The sequence below is a fragment of the Heloderma suspectum genome, chromosome 2 (genome assembly GCF_057233095.1).
Source record: "Heloderma suspectum isolate Gila_16-S chromosome 2, 16-S_ref, whole genome shotgun sequence".
Lineage (NCBI taxonomy): Eukaryota > Metazoa > Chordata > Lepidosauria > Squamata > Helodermatidae > Heloderma > Heloderma suspectum.
In genome coordinates this window covers 74,009,964-74,033,441 of record NC_139459.1, presented here as the reverse complement: position 1 = coordinate 74,033,441, position 23,478 = coordinate 74,009,964, and the positions used below count along the sequence as shown (strand labels likewise).

The following is a 23,478-nucleotide window of genomic DNA, read 5'->3' as shown; positions in this document are numbered from 1 at the left end:
GGGAGTTTTCTCTTCACATTAGGTAGCCAAAATATTTGAGCTTCAGCTTCAGTATCTGTCCTTCCAATGAGCAGTCAGGGTTGATTGCCTTTAGGATTGACTGATTAGACCTCCTTGCAGTCCAGCGGACTCATAAGAGTCTTCTCCACTCTTACGCACTCTCAACTTTCACCCTCAGCAAGAGGCTCTTTAGATCCTCTTCGCTTTCTGCCATTAGGGTGGTGTCGTCTGCATATCTGAGGTTGTTGATAATTCTCCCGGCAATCGTAATTCCGACCTGTGATTCATCCAACCCGGCGTTTCTCATGATGTACTCTGCATATAAGTTAAATAAGCAGGGCGACAATATGCAGCCCTGTCGTACTCCTTTCCCAGTTTTGAACCAATCGGTTGTTCCATGTCTAGTTCTTACTGTTGCTTCTTGACCCTCGTACAGGTTTCTCAGGAGACAGGTAAGGTGGTCTGGTACTCCCATCTCTTTCAGAATTTGCCACATTTTGTTGTGATCCACACAATCAAAGGCTTTAGCGTAGTCAATGAAGCAGAAATAGACGTTTTTCTGGAATTCTCCTGCTTTCTTCATGATCCAGTGAATGTTGGTGATTTGATCTCTAGTTCCTCTGCCTCTTTGAAACCCAGCTTGTACTTCTGGTCATTCTCAGTTCACATACTGAAGCCTAGCTTGTAGGATTTTGAGCATAACCACAAGCCCCTTCACCACAACAAGGCAGTGATCCATGAAGGGGAAAGGCTGGGTAACAACATATAAATACTCTGTCTTAAATTCTAAAATTAAATATTTCATAATTGAAAGCTGTTCAATTTTTCCAATTTTTCAGAAAAGACAAAAATGTTCCTTGGGGGGAAAAAACACCCCCAGCCCCATTTTTCTAGGTTTTTTCCCCCAGGCCTTCACATCTCTAGTCAGGACAGATTAAACTGGACAAAGTGCAAGCAGTGTGAGTATATAACAGATAGGCAAGCACATACGTAAGAGAGAAACAGTGAGGAGGAAGGCAGAAGAGTGTTTTCTGACACAGCCACTTCAAAACTAGCAGTGTGGTTAGCTATTTTCCCCCAATAAACAATTACTCTCTCATCAAAACCATTGTTTTATTTATAACATTTTTTAAAAAGCTGATATGGAAAAACAGAGAACAAATAGTGTAAAACATGCCTGGTCACTGAGGTCATTGGAGGGCTTGCTCCTGGTGGTTCAACAGGGACCTATGGCCTTATTGGAGTCCATCAGGCGAAGAGCCTTCAGAGTGGTGGCCCCCTTTCTTTGGAACTCCCTGCCTCTGGAGGTCAGGCAGGAACCAACACTGTGTTATTTCTGGTGCCTCCTGAAAACAGCACTGTTCCAGGAGGCATTCCTTAATTGACCAGTCATGATTTCTATTAGCATTCTGTTTTTTAAAAAGCATGATTTTAAGGTGGTGGTTAAGTCCTTTTATTCTTTTACTTATCTTTTGTTTTCATCGCTCCAAAATCTCTTTTGGATATGGAGTGGTATACAAATATTGTAAATAAAAATAATAATAAATATTGTAAATAAATAAAAGCAAAAACTATGCAAGTCCAAAAGTAACCAAAACCTATACAAATATGTGATTTTAAGCAACATTAAATTGCATTAGATCACAAGAAATCTAAAGTGAAAACTTTGATTTATAATTTGTAGCATTCAAGATGGCAAATGTCTGTTGCAGACAGTGGATCGATAACCAAGAAACAAGTTGTTTTTTTTAAATGACACTTATTCATAAGTGTATGAACAAATAAATTCATACTATTTTTCATTTGAGTGAAGTGTGTGAATGAGATAAAATTTGTATTGAAGATGAGAAGTCAATAGAAGGAATTACAAGTGGAAAGCAAGAACACTGTTGATGACTAGAACCAGAAATATACAATATAGTGGACAGTATAAAGGTAAGGAACATTTGAAGATAAAATAGCACTAATGCTTGTATAGTTAACAGACATTTACAAAAAAAGAAGGATTTTTTAAAAAAAAATCTGGCAAAATACTCACTCTCTGTCTAAAGATTTATTTATCCATTATATTTCTGGACCCAGTTCAACGAAGGACTAATAGGATTCTTGGCCTCTAACAAATACAAGAAATATTCCATACAGCTTTCATGGTGGTAAAGTACATTATATAGGACCCTTCATACATTGCATTTATTTTATTTTTTTATTCATACACACACACACATACACACACGTTAGGACCAACATAGAAATTTGGCCTGAGGTCTTTCTTCAGCTGCTGTTGACATTGGGATTGGCATGCCTTATTATGACAAATGTGCCCTCCGTTTTCTAAAAACAAGATGGGAGGAGGCATGATTCAAATTTTCCAACTGAATTTAGCTGACTCTCACTGAATTTGCAAAACTGGACTTGTTCTGAGTAATTCTTATATCAGCGTTCCTTAACAGCTGAAGGGGAAGCAAAGGATCCTGCCTTCCATTGTTGGGGTTTATGTTTCACTCTCCAGTCTAACCAGATACAAAAGATGACAGGGCTTCTCATCTTTAATAGTTGTGCAGAAGAGGGAATTGCAGTAGAATTGCACAAAAGATGACAGGGCTTCTCATCTTTAATAGTTGTAAAGAAGAGGGAATTGCAAGTAGCTTGCAGAAGCCCACTTTTGTAGTAGTATAGCATAGACAGGCATCTGGCTAGGGTATTTTAAAGATAAGATGTCCTGTTTCAAGGCAGGGGGTCATACTTCTTGAGCCTTTCCAGCCCCGTTGTCTATTCTTCCAAGAAATAATATGCCTTCATTTGGGGGAATGTTAAAAGACATATTTCCCCATCCAATAAGCAAGACCTACCTACAGAAGCAGACTTGCTTGCACACTCTCAATATGAATGAACATGCATATCTATATGTATATCAGAATGTCTATCTGAACCCCATTGAACTGGCTTTTTAATGTGAATGGGGCTATGTAGCTAAAATATGATAAAAATCGGAGATCTCAAGGGAAAGTTTTGTGCAGAGACGGGCGTGATAAAGGACAAAGAAGGCAGGGACCTAACAGAAGCAGATGAGATTAAGAAGAGGTGGAAAGAATACACAGAAGAACTATACAGGAAAGATCTGAATGTCCCTGATAGCCATGATAGTGTGGTCACTGAACCTGAGCTGGACATCCTAGACAGTGAAGTCAAGTGGGCCTTAGGAAGCATTACTAACAACAAAGCTAGCAGAGATGACAGTATTCCAGCTGGGCTATTTAAAATCCTAAAAGATGATGCTGTTAAAGTGCTGCACTCAATATGCCAGCACATTTGGAACACTCAACAGTGGCCACAAGACTGGAAAAGGTCAGTTTACATTCCAATTCCAAAGAAGGGCAATGCCAAAGAGTGTTCAAACTACCGCACAATTGCGCTCATTTCACATGCCAGCAAGGTTATGCTCAAAATCCGACAAGCTAGGCTTCAGCAGTGTGCGAACCAAGAACTAGCGGAAGTAAAAGCTGGGTTTCGAAGAGGCAGAGAAACTAGAGATCAAATCGCCCACATTCACTGGATCATGGAGAAAGCAAGAGAATTCCAGAAAAACATCAATTTCTGTTTCATTGACTATGCTAAAGCCTTTGATAGTGTGGATCACAACAAACTGTGGCAAATTCCGAAAGAGATGGGAGTACCAGACCACCTTACCTGTCTCCTGAGAAACCTGTATGAGGGACAAGAAGCAACAGTAAGAACCAGACATGGAACGACCAATTGGTTCAAAATTGGGAAAGGAGTACGACAAGGCTGTATATTGTCGCCCTGCTTATTTAACTTATATGCAGAGTATATCATGAGAAATGCTGGGTTGGATGAATCACAGGTCGGAATTAAGATTTCTGGGAGAATTATCAACAACCTCAGATACGCAGACGATATCACCCTAATGGCAGAAAGGAGGAGGATCTAAAGAGCCTCTTGTTGAGGGTGAAAGAGGAGAGTGCAAAAGCTGGTTTGAAACTCAACATTAAAAAAACTAAGATCATGGCATCTGGCCCCATCACTTCCTGGCATATAGAAGGGGAAGAAATGGAAGCAGTGACAGATTTTATTTTCTTGGGCTCCAAGATCACCGCAGACAGTGACTGTAGCCGTGAAATTAAAAGACGCTTGCTCCTTGGGAGGAAAGCTATGGCAAACCTAGACAGCATAGTAAGAAGCAGAGACATCACCTTGCCGACAAAGGTCTGTCTAATCAAAGCTATGGTTTTCCCAGTAGTAATGTATGGCTGTGAGAGCTGGACTATAAGGAAGGCTGAGCGCTCAAGAGTTGATGCCTTCGAACTGTGGTGCTTAAGAAGACTCTTACGAGTCCCCTGGACTGCAAGGAGGTCAAATCAGTCCATCTTAAAGGAAATCAACCCTGACTGCTCATTGGAAGGACAGATACTGAAGCTGAAGCTCAAATATTTTGGCCACCTAATGCAAAGAGAAAACTCCTTGGAAAAGACCCTGATGCTGGGAAAGACTGAAGGCAAAAGGAGAAGGGGATGGCAGAGGATGAGATGGCTAGATAGTATCACCAGTGCTATGAATATGAACTTGAGCACGCTCCGGAAGAGAGTGGAGGACAGGAAGGCCTGGCACGCTATGGTCCATGGGGTCACGAAGAGTCGGACATGACTTAATGACTGAACAACAACAAGATCTCAAAGCTATGAATACAAAGGACCACCTTCTCCCACATTAACTTCTCCACCACTTAGTAGGGATGTCAGAGAATTCTGCCGCGGATCTCGGTGAGGCCGAATGCCAGTGCAGTCAGCCCCCCGAAATCTGTGGTGGAACGGCCTGCCCCCCACCCCCCCATGGATCCCCCCCAGGACGATACTTACCTGGGGCGGATCTTCCGGGCGGCGGTGGCTCCGGCGGCAGCTCCGGCGGCGGCGCCAGCGGCGGGCAGTCCTCTGACCGGCTGCCGCCGCCATTTCCAGGCTTGTGAAAAAAAGAAAAAAAAGACATGATAGGCTACGTAAATCTTTACATAGCCTATCATGGTTGGGGGTGGGTTTTAAAAAAAAGCTCATACACAAATGGTGGCGGCTACAGCCGCCGCTATTTGCGTTCCTTCTTTTTACCGTCTTAATCTACGTAAATATTTACGTAGATTATGATGGTGAAAATCAAGGGGAACGCAAATAGCGTAGCGGGCGCTATTTGCGTCCCCTTTTGATTCGCCGTTTTAGCCTACGTAAAGATTTACGTAGGCTAAAACAGTGGATGAAAAAGGGAAGCAAATAGCGCCCGCTACGCTATTTGCGTTCCCCTTGATTTTTGCTGTCATAGTCTACGTAAATATTTACATAGATTAAGACGGCCAAAAAGAAGGAATGCAAATGGCGGCGGCCGTAGCCGCCGCCATTTGCATACACGGTTGTTGTTGTTGTTTTTTACCCAGAGCCCTCCACGGCCAGAAATCCGGCTCTGGAAATCCGGACCGGGCCTGGCCGGCTGCTCCGCGGAGCTGCCGCGGAGCACAGCCGGCCGTTCGAGGATTCCGGGGGGAGGAACAGAGCACCTCCCCCCCGGCCAGGATTCCGGGGGGAGGGACGGAATGCCTCCCCCCACATCAACATAATCCGCGAAAGGTAAGTCACTTTCGTACATCCCTACCACTTAGCATCTTCTTCAGAAGCCTTCTTCCAGGTGCCACCTTTGGAAGTTAGGCAAGAAACTACCAGAGAGAGGGCCTTCTCTGTGGCAGTGTACTGCTCTCTTACAAAATGTATTTGCCTGGCACCATCCCTATTCTTTTAATTGTCAAGCAAAGTCTGCCCTTCCATGCTTTAAGTTGTGTTTGAGACTGCTATGCATGTCTACTCAGAAGTAAGTCCCATTGGTTTCAGTGCAGCTTCATTAATATGGGATTGCAACCTTAGCTGGTGTTTTTATTTTATTTTACTTATTGATCTGCTGGCTCTGCTTATTTTGTCTTGCTGGTTGTTGTTTAGAAATATATTTTATTATATTTTGTTATCTTTATTTTTATAAACTGCCTTGATGCTGTTGACAATAAAAGGTGGGATATAAACATTATGGAAGATTAATACATGGTATCCCAAATTTTACAAGCATCCATTTTACAGCATAACAAGACAACTAGAGATACTGTCCTTCCCTACCCAGCATTAATGTATTTCCAGTTCTCCTACAGCTTATAAGCAGATGCCGTCCTACACTCACTCATATCAAAGACACTGTCAAATTTTGCATTTGCAATCTGTTTTCTCTTTTGTTTTTGTTAGTGTTGTCCCTTGTACATGCTAATTACTGCAGCCCTCTGCCAACATGTGTTGAGAATATACAGGCAGTCTCTTTGAAAGGGAAATGTCAAATAAAGGAAGGCATTTCACAGTCTGCCTATTCCTTCTGGGAGTTAGAGGGTTTAATTCTAAAGAGTCCATGTATAACTGTAATTATGTATGCATATCTATATCAGTCTTCCCTAACCTGGGGCCCTCCAGATGTTTTGGACTACAACTCCCAGCATTCCAGATGATTGGTCATGCTAACTGGGGCTGAAGCCCAAAAGGTTTGAAGGACACCAGGCTAGGAAGGCTGATCTATATTATAGAAAGAAGGGATGCAGGAAGAGTTTCAAAGTCAGTCTCCAGGCACTGCTATTATCCCCAGCCCCAGTGTGGTTGTTATACATGGAGACACACATGGGGAGGGGCAATGGCTCAGTGGTAGAACACCTGTTTTGCATGTAGATGGTCCTTAGTTCAATTCTGGTGTCTCCAGGTAGGGCTGGAAAAAAACCCTGGATTGCTGCTGCCAGTCAGTGTCAACAATTGTCAGGATGGAACCCAGGTTCCCTGGTTTGGTTTGAGATTCTGAGTCAGATTCAGAGGCAGAGCGAGAAGGAGCTCAGTCAAGACAGTGATTGGGGAGGAAATTCCCCAAGACTCTCCAGGAGTCAGGGCTGAATCTTCCCAGGAGCTTATCAAACAGGAGGCCCTGGTTCAAAGACCATCCCTCACCCCCATTGGAACTCAACCTTTGTCAGGGGGGGTGGCACCAGAATTGACAGATCCCAGAGTCTGCCACAGGGTTAAGCAGGCAGAGTTGAGGGGAGGTTCGAGGCAGTCTGCCCACTTGGCTGCAAATCAGATGTTGGGTCAAGAGGACCCTCCCTGAAGGAGGAGCCCTGTAAAACCCTGTTGGGTGCAGCGGGAAACCATTCATTTAGTAGATAGGCAATTGCCTTGCTTTGTCTAGCTAATTAGGCGTAGAGGACAGCTTTTAGCTTTCACAGACACTACAGGTGTGGAGACATGTTTAAACTGAATCAAGACTTTGTGGATTGCACAGCGAGTCTCTGTTGTCTCACTATTCAGTGGGAGAGCTTGGAACCTTGAGAACAATACTGGCCTGGGTGGACCGATATAAGGCAGGACTTATACTGGACTCAATATAAGGCAGCTTCCTATGTGTGTGTTTATATATAATCTCTCTATTGCGCATGAGCACACACTTCAGTGAAAGTATAGCACCTGCTTCCCCATGGATCTTGACCACCCCCAATAGTCTATGTAGAGGCAGCTATCTGAGTAACTTCCTGACTTTCAGCCGTATAGTTAAGTCCCATCCCATCCCAGCAAGTGATTGATAGGAACTGGAGGTGTCTACACTGTGGTAGGCCTCACTGTGCATGTGCAGGGGGGCTCTTGCATTAATGTAGTGTATGAGCTGGATCCATGTGTAGTCATATATAGAATAGACTTATGACTCACTTAGTACCATTGATTTCAATGGGTTTACTCTAGGTATGACTCAGTCTGGATCCAACTCTCTGTGTGCAACAGCTCTGTCACATTAACTGAGAGATTTCTCCATGCCATCACCAAAAGAAGTCAAGTTTAGAGATAAATCCTCCCATTAGTGTGGGACACTTCTGGTATGGAAACCATCTGCTATAAAGAGCAATTTAAAGCAGCCTCCATGAAGCAGCCATTTCATGTGAGCCAATAGGAGAAGCACAGTTAACATTCTACAGAGTTATCCTTGTGTGCCATTCATTTTCTTTTCTATCAACAGAGTTCATAGAATGGGCTGGGCGGATGTGTGTTTCACACAGGAGACCAGTTTCTCTCTCCAGAGTCCAAAGCCAACCTCATCAGGTCTTTCCACCACCTGATGCTCAACAGGGTACACATTAGCATTTCGACACAGCACTGGGCTTCGGGTATGCAGAGAGTGGGAAGAATCCAGGATCTGCCTTCAGTGGATGGAAGGGCAGAGAAGCTGCCTCTGATCAATTTTCAAGGATCTCCCTTTCTCCCTGCACCATAGCCTCACCCCATTTAGCAAGGTTCCCAATCCTCTGTGTAGCATTTTTGGGGAGCTGGAAGAACCGTGGGGAGGAGGGAGCAGAGGTGCTCAATTCCTACTTTGGCTCAGTCTTCTCCCAAAAGAGGGTCTATGACCCCCCTGGCAAAGGCGAAGTACAGGCTGAAGGGGCAGGATTGCAGCTTGAGATCGACAGGCATATGGTCAAGGAACACCTCATTACTTTGAATGAGTTCAAATCTCCAGGGCCAGATGAACTGCATCCTAGAGTCATAAAGGAACTGGCAGAAGAGCTCTCAGAACCGCTGTCTATTCTCTTTGAGAAATCATGGAGGACCGGGGAAGTGCCAGATGACTGGAGGAGGGCTAACGTTGTCCCTATCTTCAAAAAGGGTAAAAAGGAGGAACCTGGGAACTACAGACCAGTCAGTCTGACATCAATCCCTGGGAAAATTCTGGAGCAGATCATAAAGCAATCCATCTGGAAGCACCTTGACAACAATGCAGTGATTACTCGAAGCCAACATGGATTTGTCAAAAACAAGTCCTGCCAGACAAATCTGATCTCATTTTTTGATCAAGTCACCTCCCTTGTAGACCGTGGGAATGCTGTAGACATCATATACCTCGACTTCAGCAAAGCTTTCGACAAAGTGCCCCATGATATCCTGATGAGCAAACTAGCTCTAAGTGGGCTAGATGAAACAACGATCCAGTGGATCCACAGTTGGCTACAGAATCGGACTCAAAGAGTGCTTATCAATGGGACCTTCTCAAGCTGGGGAGAGGTAACGAGTGGGGTACCGCAGGGCTCAGTCCTGGGCCCAGTGCTCTTCAATATTTTTATTAATGACTTGGAGGAGGAGGTGCAGGGAATGCTGATCAAATTTGCAGATGACACAAAATTGGGCGGGATAGCTAATACCTTGGAAGACAGAAACAAAATTCAAAGTGATCTGGATAGACTGGAGTGCTGGGCAGAAAACAACAGAATGGCATTTAATAGGGACAAATGCCAAGTTCTGCACCTAGGAAAAAGAAACCAAATGCACAGTTACAAGATGGGGGATACGTGGCTCAACCACACTACGAGCGAGAAGGATCTTGGAATTGTCGTCGATCACAAGCTGAATATGAGCCAACAATGTGATGTGGCTGCAAAAAAGGCAAATGCTATTTTGGGCTGCATTCATAGAAGCATCGCTTCCAAATCCCGGGAAGTACTAGTTCCCCTCTACTCAGCACTGGTTAGGCCTCATCTGGAGTACTGTGTCCAGTTCTGGGCACCACACTTTAAGAAGGATGCAGACAAGCTGGAGAGGGTTCAAAGGAGGGCAACAAAGATGATCAGGGGACTGGAAACAAAGCCCTATGAAGAGAGACTGAAAGAACTGGGCATGTTTAGCCTTGAGAAGAGAAGACTGAGGGGAGATATGATAGCGCTCTTCAAGTACTTGAAAGGTTGTCACAGAGAAGAAGGCCAGGATCTCTTCTTGATCATCCCAGAGTGCAGGACACGGAATAATGGGCTCAAGTTACAGGAAGCCAGATTCCGACTGAACATCAGGAAAAACTTCCTGAGTGTCAGAGCAATACGGCAATGGAACCAATTACCTGGGGAGGTGGTGGGCTCTCCCACACTGGAGGCCTTCAAGACGAGGCTGGACAGCCATTTGTCAGGGATGCTCTGACTTGGATTCCTGCATTGAGCAGGGGGTTGGACTCGATGGCCTTGTAGGCCCCTTCCAACCCTACTATTCTATGATTCTATGATTCTATGATCCAGTCCAGTTGCATGTGCCTACATCTGGATCCAACCCATTGTAGTTATTCCCCGCTACTCCTCTCTAAAGCAGAGAATTAGGTGGAAAGCATATGAAAGCTAGGTAATCATTAATCTTAAGAAAGCTTGTGAGTCTCCAAATGACAGAAGCGACTCCAGATCCCCAAGTTTGCCTTGGATGCAGCTTCAAATGAGATCTAAGACTGCCCAGAAATAGTGTGTATTATTCTTTTACCTTAGACTCAGTTGGTGGCCTTGAGTAAGCCAGCAGATCTATTCATATTACATCTCCATGCACAATGACTATAGAAGAGAGGAATGGGATTCTGCCCCTTAGCCCATCTCACAGCCTCCATGTGATCAACTAAGGGCACAATCCTATGCATGTTTAGACAGAGAAAAGGCCTACAACTCTCAGCATTCCCCAGCCAGCAAAGTTGTAAGCCTTTTCTCAGCCTAAACATGCATAGGATTGCGCCCCAAAGCTGTTACTCTAAAACATACATTGGGGTGACCTACAAGTACAATCTTAACCATGCTTGCCCTCAAAATTCCTCTGAGGTATAGATTATCATTATCACTGTTGTTCCCACAGAGTTGAGGAGCTGAGCTGAGCAGGTGGTTTGGCCGAGAAGACCACATAAGAAACCCATGGTAAAGTTGAAACTGGAACCTAGATCTTTTAAAAGTACAAATAATAGGACTGGCTTCAAAGAACTGACTGTTTTGAGGCTGACCTGAAACTTTACTCAACCAATAGAGAGGGAGAGGGATGTGCAAAACCCCCTTAACTGGCATCCGCGGGGGGGAGGCAATCCCTCCCTCCCTCCCTCCCTCCCAGAATCCTCACCGGCTGGCTCCACTCTGTGGCAAGTCCATGGAGCCGCTGGCTGGCTCCGAAGTGCCAGTGATATGGCTGCCATTGCCATATAGCTGGCTGGGCAGATTGACTGCGGCGTGGCCGCAAATGGTGTCCAGGATGCCATTTGTGGCAGTAATGGCCTTAATTTAAGGTAAATGCAGCCATTTATGGCTGCATTTACCTTAAACTAAGGCCTTTACGGCCACAAATGGCGTCCCAGATGCCATTTGCAGCCGCAGTCAATCCGCCCAGCCAGCGATACAGCAATGGCGGTATCGCTGGCACTCTGGAGCTGGCTGGCGGGGAGGATCCAGCTGGCAAGGATTTCTCCAGGAGGCGGAGGTAAGTCTTCCAATCCTCCACGGGCTCCAGGGGGCTGGATTCTTTTGAATCCAGCCTCACTGGGGTCCGTGGAGGATTTCTCCCCCATCCCTAGAAAGGGATATGGAAAAAATGCATTCAGTTCACATTTTAATGAAGTTAATAACTGTGAATGTACCTAATTTCACACTTCTTGAACCACTATGCAAACCAAAACTCAGTTATCCTTTGACATTTGCACTTCTCCAAGTTTTGCAATGGAGTTGAAATAAAAAATGTGTATATTACAGGAAATAATGTTCAAAAATGCATTATGGGCACAATCCTATCCAATGCAGGACAGGAAAAGCACAGAGGGAATCGCTCCCTCCACGCTCCTCCTGCCCTGCATTTTCGGCTAGACAGCCGCTTTCGGCTGTCTAGCTGTGGAGGGCAGAGCAGGGGAGGAGGCTGCTGTACGACACATTGGATGTGTTGTACAGGTATTTCTGCCCTCCCCACCCCAGCACACCCCATTTTGGCCACTCTGTGCTCTTCTTGCAAGCACGGAGCATGGAGTTTTTTCGTGCTGCCTACAAGGCAGCATGGAAGTAGGAGGAGGTTGGTTTTCCAGGAATGGAACGCAGTCTCTGAGGTCAGTTCCTGGAAAACCAGATATCCTATGGCTGTCTAGCAGCTGACTAGCGGCCATTGATTGCTCCGTCCATTAGGAAAATTGCTTGCAAAAAATGTATCAGGCAAAAATGCATACAAAACTATATGCGTTAGGAGAAATGTGCACAAACATGCACATGAATTTTCATGCAAACTTTTAAAACAAAATTCTCAAAGTTCAGGATGAACAAAACTTAAGACTAGAGAAATTCTCAAAGTTTGGGGTAAATTGAATTTAAGATTGAAAAAATGAGAAACTGAAAGAAACCAACATTTATATATTTGTCCATCCCTACCTCTAGGCTTTTTATAACCTCAATGTTTTCGTTATAAAAAAACAAAATAAAACAGGATATGTTATAAATTTGTTAAAATTATTTGCAATAAGTTTACTCCAACTTGAGAAGTAAAGAGTTATCAAATGTACAGATTTGCATGAATGTGCACACTTTCAGGCATGAGACCCACATAGGTGTAGCCGGGATCTTTTAATGTAAGTGATTCCAAAAACTGGCATCTTAAAAGTTAAGGGGAGTTGGAGATTAAAGACATAGATGCATATAGACAAGCATTATTTTATTGAGAAGAATTAAGATATGCATTCAAAAGACTGAATGGTAAAACTTTCCTCTAGGCAAGAACATTTATTCTTGAGAAATTAAGAAAAAGGAGAGATCCACCAGGCTGAGAGAACGATTGTGAAGCTACCTCTGGAACATGTGGATTTTTGTTCAGATCATATGCTACCAGAAATATGGAAGCACCTGTGCTATGTCTGCTCCAAGTAAAGTTTGAAGGAAGCAAATGACCTGCTGGAGCTATCTGTATGGTTGCTTCCATGGCAGTGTTGCCCGCTTCTCCGATCAGGTACATGTCACAGAATTTGTAGCTGAGATACATATTAGCGGCCAGCAGTTTCTGATGCAATAAGCAATTTTCTTTCTGCTTAGGAATATAGAGTGTTGATCACACCTCAAAGTAGTATCATTGTTGCCAAGAATGGACAAAGACTGGCTCCAGCAGTATGCAAGCAGAGAAAAGACAGGCCTAGAATTGGTGGGCGGGAGCAGGGATTTTTAGTCTTCCAACCATGTAGAACTCGTAGCCTTTAAAAGCACACTCCAATGAATGGGCAAATAGAATTAGGTCATGCATGTGTTGATACTCTCTACCTTATTAGAAGATTATATTAGGGAAATGTAGGACAGGTTTTAGAATTGTGTATTTTGAGCAAATCTCAAAGACATCCTCAGCTGTGAGGAAAATAAATACTGATAGATGTAAGCTGCCAAATATGTGGTGAAATGTGGCACTCCTTTGGGACATACAAATAAAGCATTAGAACATAAATTACTTCAGTATCTATTCTGGGCACCAGCGCCTGCTTGCTCAGAGTCCTTATCAAAATGGGGACAGCACAACTAAAGTTATAGTTATTGAATGTTCTCCTAAGTGAGAGAGAGCATAATATCACCATTTAATGTCAAAGACATATATGAGATTGGCAACTCCTAATTGGAAAAGACTTCTTTTTCGGGAGGATTTGCAAAAGAGGGAATTTGTTCTGCTCCTCCACATATAGCAAGGTGGTGTATTTTCATATTATACATTTTATGGTGGAAAAAGATATTAGGAATTTCAAGTGCAAGTTAATAGTCGCAGTTCCAGCATACTTGCTGTACACACTGGGGATGGCAAGTTATTCATTTATTTCTGTATTTAGTCATGCCTATCCTTGTTTTACTTTTCGTCTTCGTAATTAAAATGCACAGTTGGCTACAACAGCAGCAAAACTTTATTACTAGCAAGATTGTCTACTAACATTCTGTTCAACCAAATAACTCTGAAATATATCTATTTTTCCTTAAACCTCTTTCAAACCCCCAGGGCAGAGCAATCCTGCAGGTGTACAGGGAGTGCTCTGACTTAGAAGCATTCCAAAAATCCTATGCTGTGCAGGCAGATGCGAGATGCCTGGCAGAGCAGGAGCAACAGATGCCGTCTTCATCACTTCTTGTTTCTGTGGATATTCCACTGGACACATTTCTGAGCATGTTTGGTGGAGTCACAGGGATGGGGGTGGGAGCTGGGAGGCTTTGGGATCCTGCGGATCCTCAGTGCCTCCCCTCCCTGCCCCCATCCTCTTCATTTGCATCCTCATGTGAAGGCAGAGTGATTCTTTCTATGGTGGCTTTGAGGAGGTAAGTCGGGGGAGAAACCCCTGTTCAGGTTCGCCCCCCTCCAAAGTTGTAACAATGTGTACACCTCAGAGAGGGAATTCTGCAATATCCTCTGTCCCTGGAACCCTGGGATTGCTCTCTTAGTCATAAAGTCCCAAATATAGGAATGTATGGCAACCACCGCTTATTTTAGATGCCCTTTTCTGCATTCTTTCCAGTACGATTATATCCTTTGAGAGATGAGGTCAGCATAACTATAGTCAGTAGTCTAAATATGACTGCTCCACAGCTTTGCAAAATGGCATGATAGTACTTGCAGCAGTTTTATTTTCAACCTTTTCCCATTTAACTCTCAACATTGAATTTGCCCTTTCCATTGCTGCAGCATACTGAATCAATGTTTTTATTGAGCTTCATGATGCTAAGACCCATATTTCTTGCATAGCCCCACCCCATTGGTGTTTCTGAGCTTTTCTATATGAGGCATTTATTGTGCGCTTGTGATTCCTTACTCATAGAGGTTTATGGATTCTTTACATGACATCCTCCTCCTCCAGGGCCTCTCCTATGCTTTCCAAGCATTTTTGCCCTGGTGGGAGGGCGGGTATCAAGGAAAGTCCAGTATATGGGGGATGGCAGAATGAAAAGCTACTGTAATTGTGCAATTCCTCTATACCACAGTGCCATCTAGAGGTTATGTAGCGGGACATATGGAAAGGCAGAGAAGAAAAAACCCAGGGAAAAATGTGTGTAGAGGATCCAAGCTTAATCCCACAAAGAAGCAAAGAAAAATTATTATTATTATCATCATCATCATCATCATCATTATTATCAGTATGATTATTATTATATTTATATCCCACCTTTTCCCCAATACTGGGACTCAAGGCAGTGTTACAACATTAAAAACTTGTACAGTTAAAACATATAAATAGAAATATACAAAAGTTAAAAATATAATAATTATTATTAATATGGGTTAAAAGCCTCATCTAGAAAAGCCCTATGTGAAGTTAGTGTTTTTGTCCCAAACTAAATCAGTTTTCCCGTTACGTTACCTTGAGGTTCAGCTGTCACTATGTTGTTCATTCTTGTTAGGACCACAATAGATCCTCCCTCTTTACTTGAGTTTCCACATGCACATTTACCCTCATAAATATAGCAGGCTGCTATACTGAGTCATTCCATAGGTCCATCTAGGTTGGTCATGTCTGCACTGACTGGCAGAAGCTCTCCAGGGTTTCAGGCAGGAGTCTTTCCCAGTCCTACCTGGAGATGCTGAGTATTGAACCTGGGACATTTGCTTGAAAAGCATGAGCTACGGCCCCTCCCTGTGCCTCAAAACAATTATGGGGGGATGATTGTAGTAGAAACTGGTGGGCGGCAGATTTAAGATCGCCTCTTCCCTCCGCTGAACACTGCCCCCTCCAAAAGGTGCTTTTCTGTAGAAGAAGCAATTGCTGGGGTTTAAGGACACATATTTGCATGTAACATGGAATTTGACCCTAAGAATTAAGTATATTTCAAGAGGTCTGCAGTGGAGTGCAGCATAGGTTGGATTCAGGATCTGCCTTCCATCAGGGCTCCACTCGCAGAAAGTCCCACCACCTGATTTTGGGGGATCCCCCCCCCAACATACCAGAGTTCACTCCACTCAACAGGGTGTCCTGATTCTCTGTGTAGCACTTTCAGGTAGCTGGAGGGGCTGCTGTGAGAAGGAGGGAAGAGGGAAGTCTATTTCCTCCCATGATCCCATCACAGTCGATCCACCGCTGATCTAGATCCAGCCCCATGACTGCAGTCCTAGGTCATCTGCATTTGCTATTAGCTGCATATATATTCATCTTCCTCCAGGTGTAGCAAGAGACAATGCTCCATGTCCTGTCTTCTGAACACATGAGCTCCCTTATGCTTGAGAGTTACCTAGTCTCATCACCGGGGCAAACCCTTCTCCAGTCCCTTGAATAGGTTGAAAGCATGTACAAACACAAAGTGGTGTTTCTAGTCTCTCAACATCCTGTCCTTCGGGGATCAGAACATGCTGCTAATTAATAGCAGCAAGGGAGAAATTACAGTGTTTGCAGATAAATATTTAGTGGTTGATTTCAAAATGCTCTGCAAGTACATCATGCATCTTGCTGATATTAACAGAAGTGGGTTCTTTTTCATAGCAAGCCTCGCTCTTTTGCTGCCTTTTGCAGACAGTTAGACATAATCAATAGCACTTTCCAGTGTGATGCTACAAACTGAGGCACCAGGCTCTTCCTTGAAAAATGCCTTGGAAGTGGGTTATTTATCAATGGTGCACACTTATTTAGATGACTCTGAAAGCCTACCTAAGTTTGCACCATAAATGAGGAGCTGATGTCTGAATTTACACACCATAGTAAGTAGGCTAGGAGCCAAAGTTGGTATTTCACGAAAGCAATAAGTCCATAAGGGGAGAGGGGGAGGGAAGGAAGGAAGGAAGGAAGGAAGGAAGGAAGGAAGGAAGGAAAAGGTGTGTGATCCTCTTTGACAAAATGAAAATCAATTTCATTCAAAGTCACACTCTAAAGCCTTATCCAGCAATACCTGGGCCAAATGCGTATTAATTTCACAGTGTATAGAATAAGCATACGCTCCAGTCTCTACCAGTAAATAAACACATGAATATAAAAAATCAGGACACAAAAGCCATTAATTTGGTTGGGATACTAGTAAAGAGTAATGTAGGCTGCAATCCTGTATACACATACCTGGGAGCTAGCTCCACTGAACTCAGTGGGAGTTACTTCTGAGTAGTCATGCATAGGCTTGCGCTATGAGACTTACACCTGAGCATCAGTGAGATTCAATCTTTTGAACACATATGAAGCTGTCTTATACTACTGGTCAACCTAGCTCAGTCTTGTCTACACTGATAGGCAGTATCTCTCCAGGGTTTCATTCAGACAGGGGTCTTTCCCAAGCCCAGTTTTGAAGATACTGTGGAATGAATCTGAAGCTTTCTGCATGCTAAGTATGTGCTCCGTGCTCCACCACTGAGCCACAGCACCTCCTCATTTATTTGGCATTAGCTAGCTTTCATGTACCCAACTTTCATATATTATCAAATGCATTCTCTTTAATAGTCAAACTGAGAGATTTTCTACACCAGGCATTTACTGTGTGCTCTTCATTCCCTACTCACAGTTCTTTATGGGTTCTTTAGATGATATTGTGACCCTCCAGTTTCGCTTCTGTTTTTAAACAGCACTTTTGGCAAGTTTTTTTCAGAGCAGGGTAAATGTGATATTTGTGAAAGTGAAACAAAACACTTTTTTCCAGTTGTCTATTTGTGGTATTCCACTATACCACATCGCAACCTAGATGTTATGTAGCAGAAAAGCAGGAAAGGAACCATTCTTCATGTGGTGGTCAGATCTCAATCCTGCAACAAAAGTGAAAGTAGATACAACAGAATAACAGCCTCATGTAGAAAAGCCCTTCCTCTCTTTTCCCACCAATGTTTTCTTCTGCAAAATCCTCCCCAGCAGTTGTTTCTCATATCATGGAGGCTTCCTAGCTATTTTCCCATCAACATTTTTTCAGTTCTCTTCATGGTGCCTGGGGCCAAAGTAAACATGCCACTCAGTGGAAAAACTATATACAACTCAGTGTCAGGTGTTGTTTGACTCTCTCCACCATGGACAGGGCTAAAATCAACTTTTTTCAGTTTTCTTCAGGGTGGCCAAAACTGAAAGTAGATACAAAGGATTAACAGCATCATGTAGAAATGTTTTCAGACTGTTGGTTACAACACTGCATTCACTTGTGCATTGTACCAACATTTCACTGAGTCTCACCCAGTTGTACAGGTGGTTCCAGGAAAAAAATAACAGACTGGGCCCAAAAGGTATAGGTTAGCTACTAGATTCTGGGGCTGGGAGATATTTGTCTTGCCCATTACACACTTTCAAGCAGAAATAAATGTGCGTTTCACATGGGCAACTTAATCCTAACCATCTTTACTTAGAAGCAGGGATGGGCAGATCTGTCATGTCCATTTCTACAGACTTCCCCCTTTTCCCATCCACAAATCCATTCCATGCCAGTTCAAACCAAATTATTCTTATTACCAAAAAAAAATCCATATGTATTTTTGTACTCATTTTTCAAATGGATGCATTAATGGATGCATGCCTCCATTGACTAAATTGTGTTTGCATGCATTTTAGAAATGTATGCATGGGTTTTTTTGCACATTTTTCAATTGGTGCATGTCACTGAATGCATTTTTTATTTCATAGAACGCATTGCAAGTTGCAGATTTCTGACTGCAAATTGCGTCAGTTTCTGCTTTCATACTGGGAGATGTGGATCAGGTAAATCCATAAAACACACATGCCTTGACAGAGTGAATTTTTCAGCCATCCCTATTTAGAAGCGAGCTGCATTGTATTTCATGAAAGTATAAAGCTGCATGACTAGCAGTGTAGTTACATCAAAGTAAAGGTTCCACATTTCATAGCTGCAGCACTAGCAAATGAAGGTCTCTTTCCAATTTTTTATGGACTCTCCATGAATCTGCAGAAGGTGAACAAAAGCTGAACTTTGGAATGATTTGCCCATTTAGCTAAAGGTACATAACCCCTAACCAAAAAGAAGTTTGCAATCCTAGATACCAAGACAGTATATGATAAGAGATTCATTCTGTAATGGAAAGAATGGTATGGGAAGAAGGTATTTTACAATACCTTACAAACTATTGTAAAATTCATATGCAGTAATGCATATGAAACAATTTGCACAGTGGATTTTTTTTTTAAATTTTTTTGATGTACATTATTATCTTATTAATCAGCTGATACGGTAGATCAGTATTATTCTCTCCATATTACAGACAAAATCTTCAAACAACCTTTTATTTTTGATTGATGAAGTCATTGTGATTTGAAATGGATTGGGTTTGCATCTTTAACTGAATAAACCCTTTTGTGCATGGCAAACATAAAATTGGAACCTCATTAGTGATTGTTAAAAAATCTATTTTAGCCCTGTCCATGGTGGATAGAGTCAAACAGCACCTGACACTGAGTGGCATATGATAGCTAGCTAGCTAGCTAGATAGATAGATAGATAGCAAAAGCCGAGAGTAGCAAAATGCATACCATGGATTTTAGGAAAGCCAATTTTAATAAAATCAGAACAGTGATAAATAAGGTCCCATGGCAAGCAACTCTAATGAGAAAAGGAGTCCAAGATGGGTGGGAGTTTTTTAAAAAAGGAAATTCTAAAGGCATAATTACATACAATTTCAACAACAACAACAAAAAAGGTGGAAGACAACAGAAGAAATCAATGTGGCTTCACAAAAAGCTTAGAGATGACCTGAAACCAAAAAGGACATATATAGGAAGCGGAAGGAAGCCCAAGCGACAAAGGAAGGGTACAGGCAGGTAGCACAGAATTGCAAGGATAGTGTCAGGAAGGCTAAAGCTGAGAATGAGCTAAGGTTAGCGAGGGATGCTAAAAGCAACAGAAAGCTTTCTTCAGATACATGCATAGTAAAAGACAGAGGAAAGAAAGGGTGATTCAACTATTAAACAAGGATGGCAAAATGATAACAGATGACAAGAAAAAGGCAGAAGTGCCCGGAGGAGGCTAATGTTGTCCCTATCTTCAAAAAGGGCAAAAAGGAGGAACCTGGGAACTACAGACCAGTCAGTCTGACATCAATCCCTGGGAAAATTCTGGAGCAGATTATAAAGCAGTCAGTCTGTAAGCACCTTGAAAACAATGCAGTGACTACTCAAAGCCAACATGAGTTTGTCAAGGACAAATCCTGCCAGACCAAACTGATCTCATTTTTGGATCAGGTAACCTGTGGGAATGCTGTGGACATAATATACCTCAACTTCAGCAAAGCTTTCGACAAAGTGCCCCCTGAAAACCTTATGAGCAAACTAGCTCAAAGTGGGCTAGATGAAAAAACTATCAGGTGGATGCACAGTTGGCTACAGAATCGGACTCAAAGAGTGCTTATCAATGGGATGTTCTCAAACTGGGGAGAGGTAACGAGCAGGGTACCGCAGGGCTCAGTCCTGGGCCCAGCGCTCTTCAACATTTTTATTAATGACTTGGAGGAGGAGGTGCAGGGAATGCTGATCAAATTTGCAGATGACACAAAACTGGGCGGGATAGCTAATACCTTGGAAGACAGAAACAAAATTCAAAGTGATCTGGATAGGCTGGAGCACTGGGCAGAAAACAACAGAATGAAATTTAATCGGGATAAATGCCAAGTTTCACACCTGGGAAAAAGAAACCAAATACACAGTTACAAGATGGGGGATACTTGGCTCAACAATACTATAAGCAAGAAAGATCTTGGATTTGTTGTCGATCATAAGCTGAATATGAGCCAACAATGTGATGTGGCTGCAAAAAAGGCAAATGCTATTTTGGGCTGCATTCACAGAAGCATCGCTTCCAAATCCCAGGAAGTACTAGTTCCCCTCTACTCAGCACTGGTTAGGCCTCATCTGGAGTACTGTGTCCAGTTCTCGGCACCACACTTTAAGAAGGATGCAGACAAACTAGAGAGGGTTCAGAGGAGGGCAACAAAGATGATTAGGGGACTGGAAACAAAGCCCTATGAAGAGAGACTGAAAGAAATGGGCATATTTAGCCTTGAGAAGAGAAGACTGAGGGGTACTCTTCAAGTACCTGAAAAGCCATCCCAGAGAGGAAGGCCAGGATCTCTTCTCAATCATTCCAGAGTGCAGCACATGGAATAATGGGCTCAAGTTACAGGAAGCCAGATTCTGGCTGAACATCAGGAAACGAAAAACCTCCTGACTGTTAGAGCAATACGACAGTGAAACAATTACCTGGGGAGGTAGTGGGCTCCCACTGGAGGCATTCAAGACGAGGCTGGACAGCCATCTGTCAGGGATGCTCTGACTTGGATTCCTGCATTGAGCAGGGGGTTGGACTCGATGGTCTTGTAGGCCCCTTCCAACCCTCCTATTCTATGATTCTATGACAGATGGATGGATAGACTTGAGATTTTCTTGAGATTTTCTTGAGATTTTCGAATATGGGACAAAGCAAAACTGACAGATCTGTTCATCTGTATCCTAGGCCCACTAAAACTTTGAACCAGCACTGGAAGGAGCAGTGGAGTCTCCTTTGAAAATATAAAGGCCATCAATTGTTCAGATCTGAACTTCTGACACTGAATTTCAGTGAAAGTTGAGGGAATTCTGTACCATTAAAAAAGAAGAAGAATGCCATATAAAAGAAAGTATTTAGGTTGGAGACATTGATTTTCTGTGAATAATGAAAATATTTTTAACACAGATAAATTATATCTAGGGGCTATTATTCATACACAGTAATTAGACTTTTAACAAAGAAGTATTTCAGAAGTTGCTCTGGTAGTATAAGAGAACATGCATGAGGGAAGTATTTGTAGAGGGAAACAGCTGAACAAATTGTTCTCTTACGGTTGTCTCCCATGAAAACTTCTGCTGGGAATTTCTCTGGCCTCTAACCTTCATCTGTATAGGAAATCATTAAAAGGAGAAGCCCCATAATTGCCCCAACCTTTAAAAAAACATTTATTTATAGCATCTGTCAAAGGAATTTTGCAGCATTCTCAGAGGAGCAAATACAAACAATTATACGGTAGGAAGCTCACAAAGATCAGCCATTTATCTGAATTGGATTCTTGCCATTTGAACATTTTTCCTTTCTCACTTTGACACTCTGATGTGGCAAAAGTGATGCTCCAGGCAGCTAATTATTAGAATGTGTTTCATACTGCAGAAGTGTTTTTATGTTAGCAATTCATGTTGCCAACACTAAACTCTTGAAAGTGATAAGGTAGCTACCAGAGTGCAGACAAGCTGAGGTGAAATTGGCCTCTCCTGCTGCTGCTAGACAGGTCAAATATGGCTCTATTTTCTTTAACATATCATTCCTTCACGAGTCTTTGTAACAAATTGCACTGACAGGATTTTTGTAACAATAATTGCTTTATATTCCCAGTATTTTCATATAGTGCAAAGAAAAGCCACAAAACCCCTCGCCATTTTTCTGGAGTTATCCTCCCCCCACCCGCCCAAATCATCATGCCCTAGTTTCTACAATTCAGGCCCCCTTCACTGATTGTTCCTTATATTCATCCAAAACCACTCACTGGAGAATCCTGATCTGGATCCTCTCAAGAATCCAGCAAAGGGTCATTTTTACAGGTGGTTATTTTTTCATGCCATAAATGCAAATTTTTGACTCATTTGTTGTGGGGAATCCACATGTCTTCCCTCCACATAGTATGTCTGCTATGACAATACCGTATTTGGCCAGTGCTCACGCTACATCATTTTGTTGCCTGGAAACGGTGCGGCAAATGCAAAAGATGACAGGGCTTCTATGCCTTTAATAATTGGGTAGAAGAGGGCATTTCCTCAGGTTCTGGCAACCCTCCCTGTAAAATAGAAAGTGCCCTCCCAGGGATACACACAGCCTATGAAAAATGACCTATGACTAGAAGCAGAAGCCCATACTTTTTCCTAATTATTTTTTTTCTCAATTTTCCCACTCTCTTCTCCATGCTTACCTGTTTCTCTTTCAGAATGGTGGTTTTTGTTGTAGTTGTGTCCATTATTGTTTCCAAATATGAAATCTTCTCTGTAGGTAGTTGTTGAATTGCTTGCATCTAAGTATAGCTTTATTGACCAACAGAGAATTTCACTTATTCCTGACAAAGGACCCTAAGAGTGGAGTGCCCTAGGAGAGGATAGCTGGACTGGAAACAGATGGAAAACATGGAGGGGACGGGGAAAGGAACAGAAAAGCAAAAGAATAAATCATGTCACATGAAGGCCAATGTGCACACTAAACTCCCTCCACAGGAACAATCCCCCTGTGCACGCGTAATTGTCTTCAGCACAGAAAGGAAGCTACTCATGCATGAGCCATGTGTGCAAACTGTAAGAGATCAATATATTGAAATGGAAAATTGGATAATACAACAGCTGTAGGGGCCTACTTTGAGATAACATTAAGCCACAGGCCTATAGTTAAGCATCCACATAGGCACTTTGCCCCAGATAGGAAAACCCGGAGTGACAAAGCCCCCACTCTCTTCACCCAGCCTGCGGTCCCTCAAGATGTTGCCTTTGCTTCAGCCTAGGCAGGTTGTTCCCACCCACCTCAGGCTTTTGCCTTTTACCATGTTTATTATATTCCCTTTTTCCTGGAGTATAATTGTGTGTGTGAACTGTGCCTTTTTTTAACTTCTACCTAGATTAAGTATAGTGTGATGAGGACTTAAGTACAAACTCTATGTATGGCGCCTCTGCATCCTCTCCCCTTCC

The 23,478-nt window shown here is 42.9% G+C and overlaps 1 long non-coding RNA gene across 1 annotated transcript in view; it reads left to right on the top strand.

Annotated features, from left to right (window-relative positions):
* LOC146352356 (uncharacterized) overlaps positions 1 to 13,731 on the top strand; it is an 88,991-nt gene extending 75,260 nt beyond the window's left edge. The window contains exons 4-6 of the long non-coding RNA XR_014787349.1: positions 5,438 to 5,627; positions 10,710 to 10,768; positions 12,586 to 13,731. This is a non-coding gene — a long non-coding RNA (uncharacterized LOC146352356). The remainder of the gene's footprint in view (positions 1 to 5,437; positions 5,628 to 10,709; positions 10,769 to 12,585) is intronic.
* Positions 13,732 to 23,478: the final 9,747 nt, after the last annotated feature.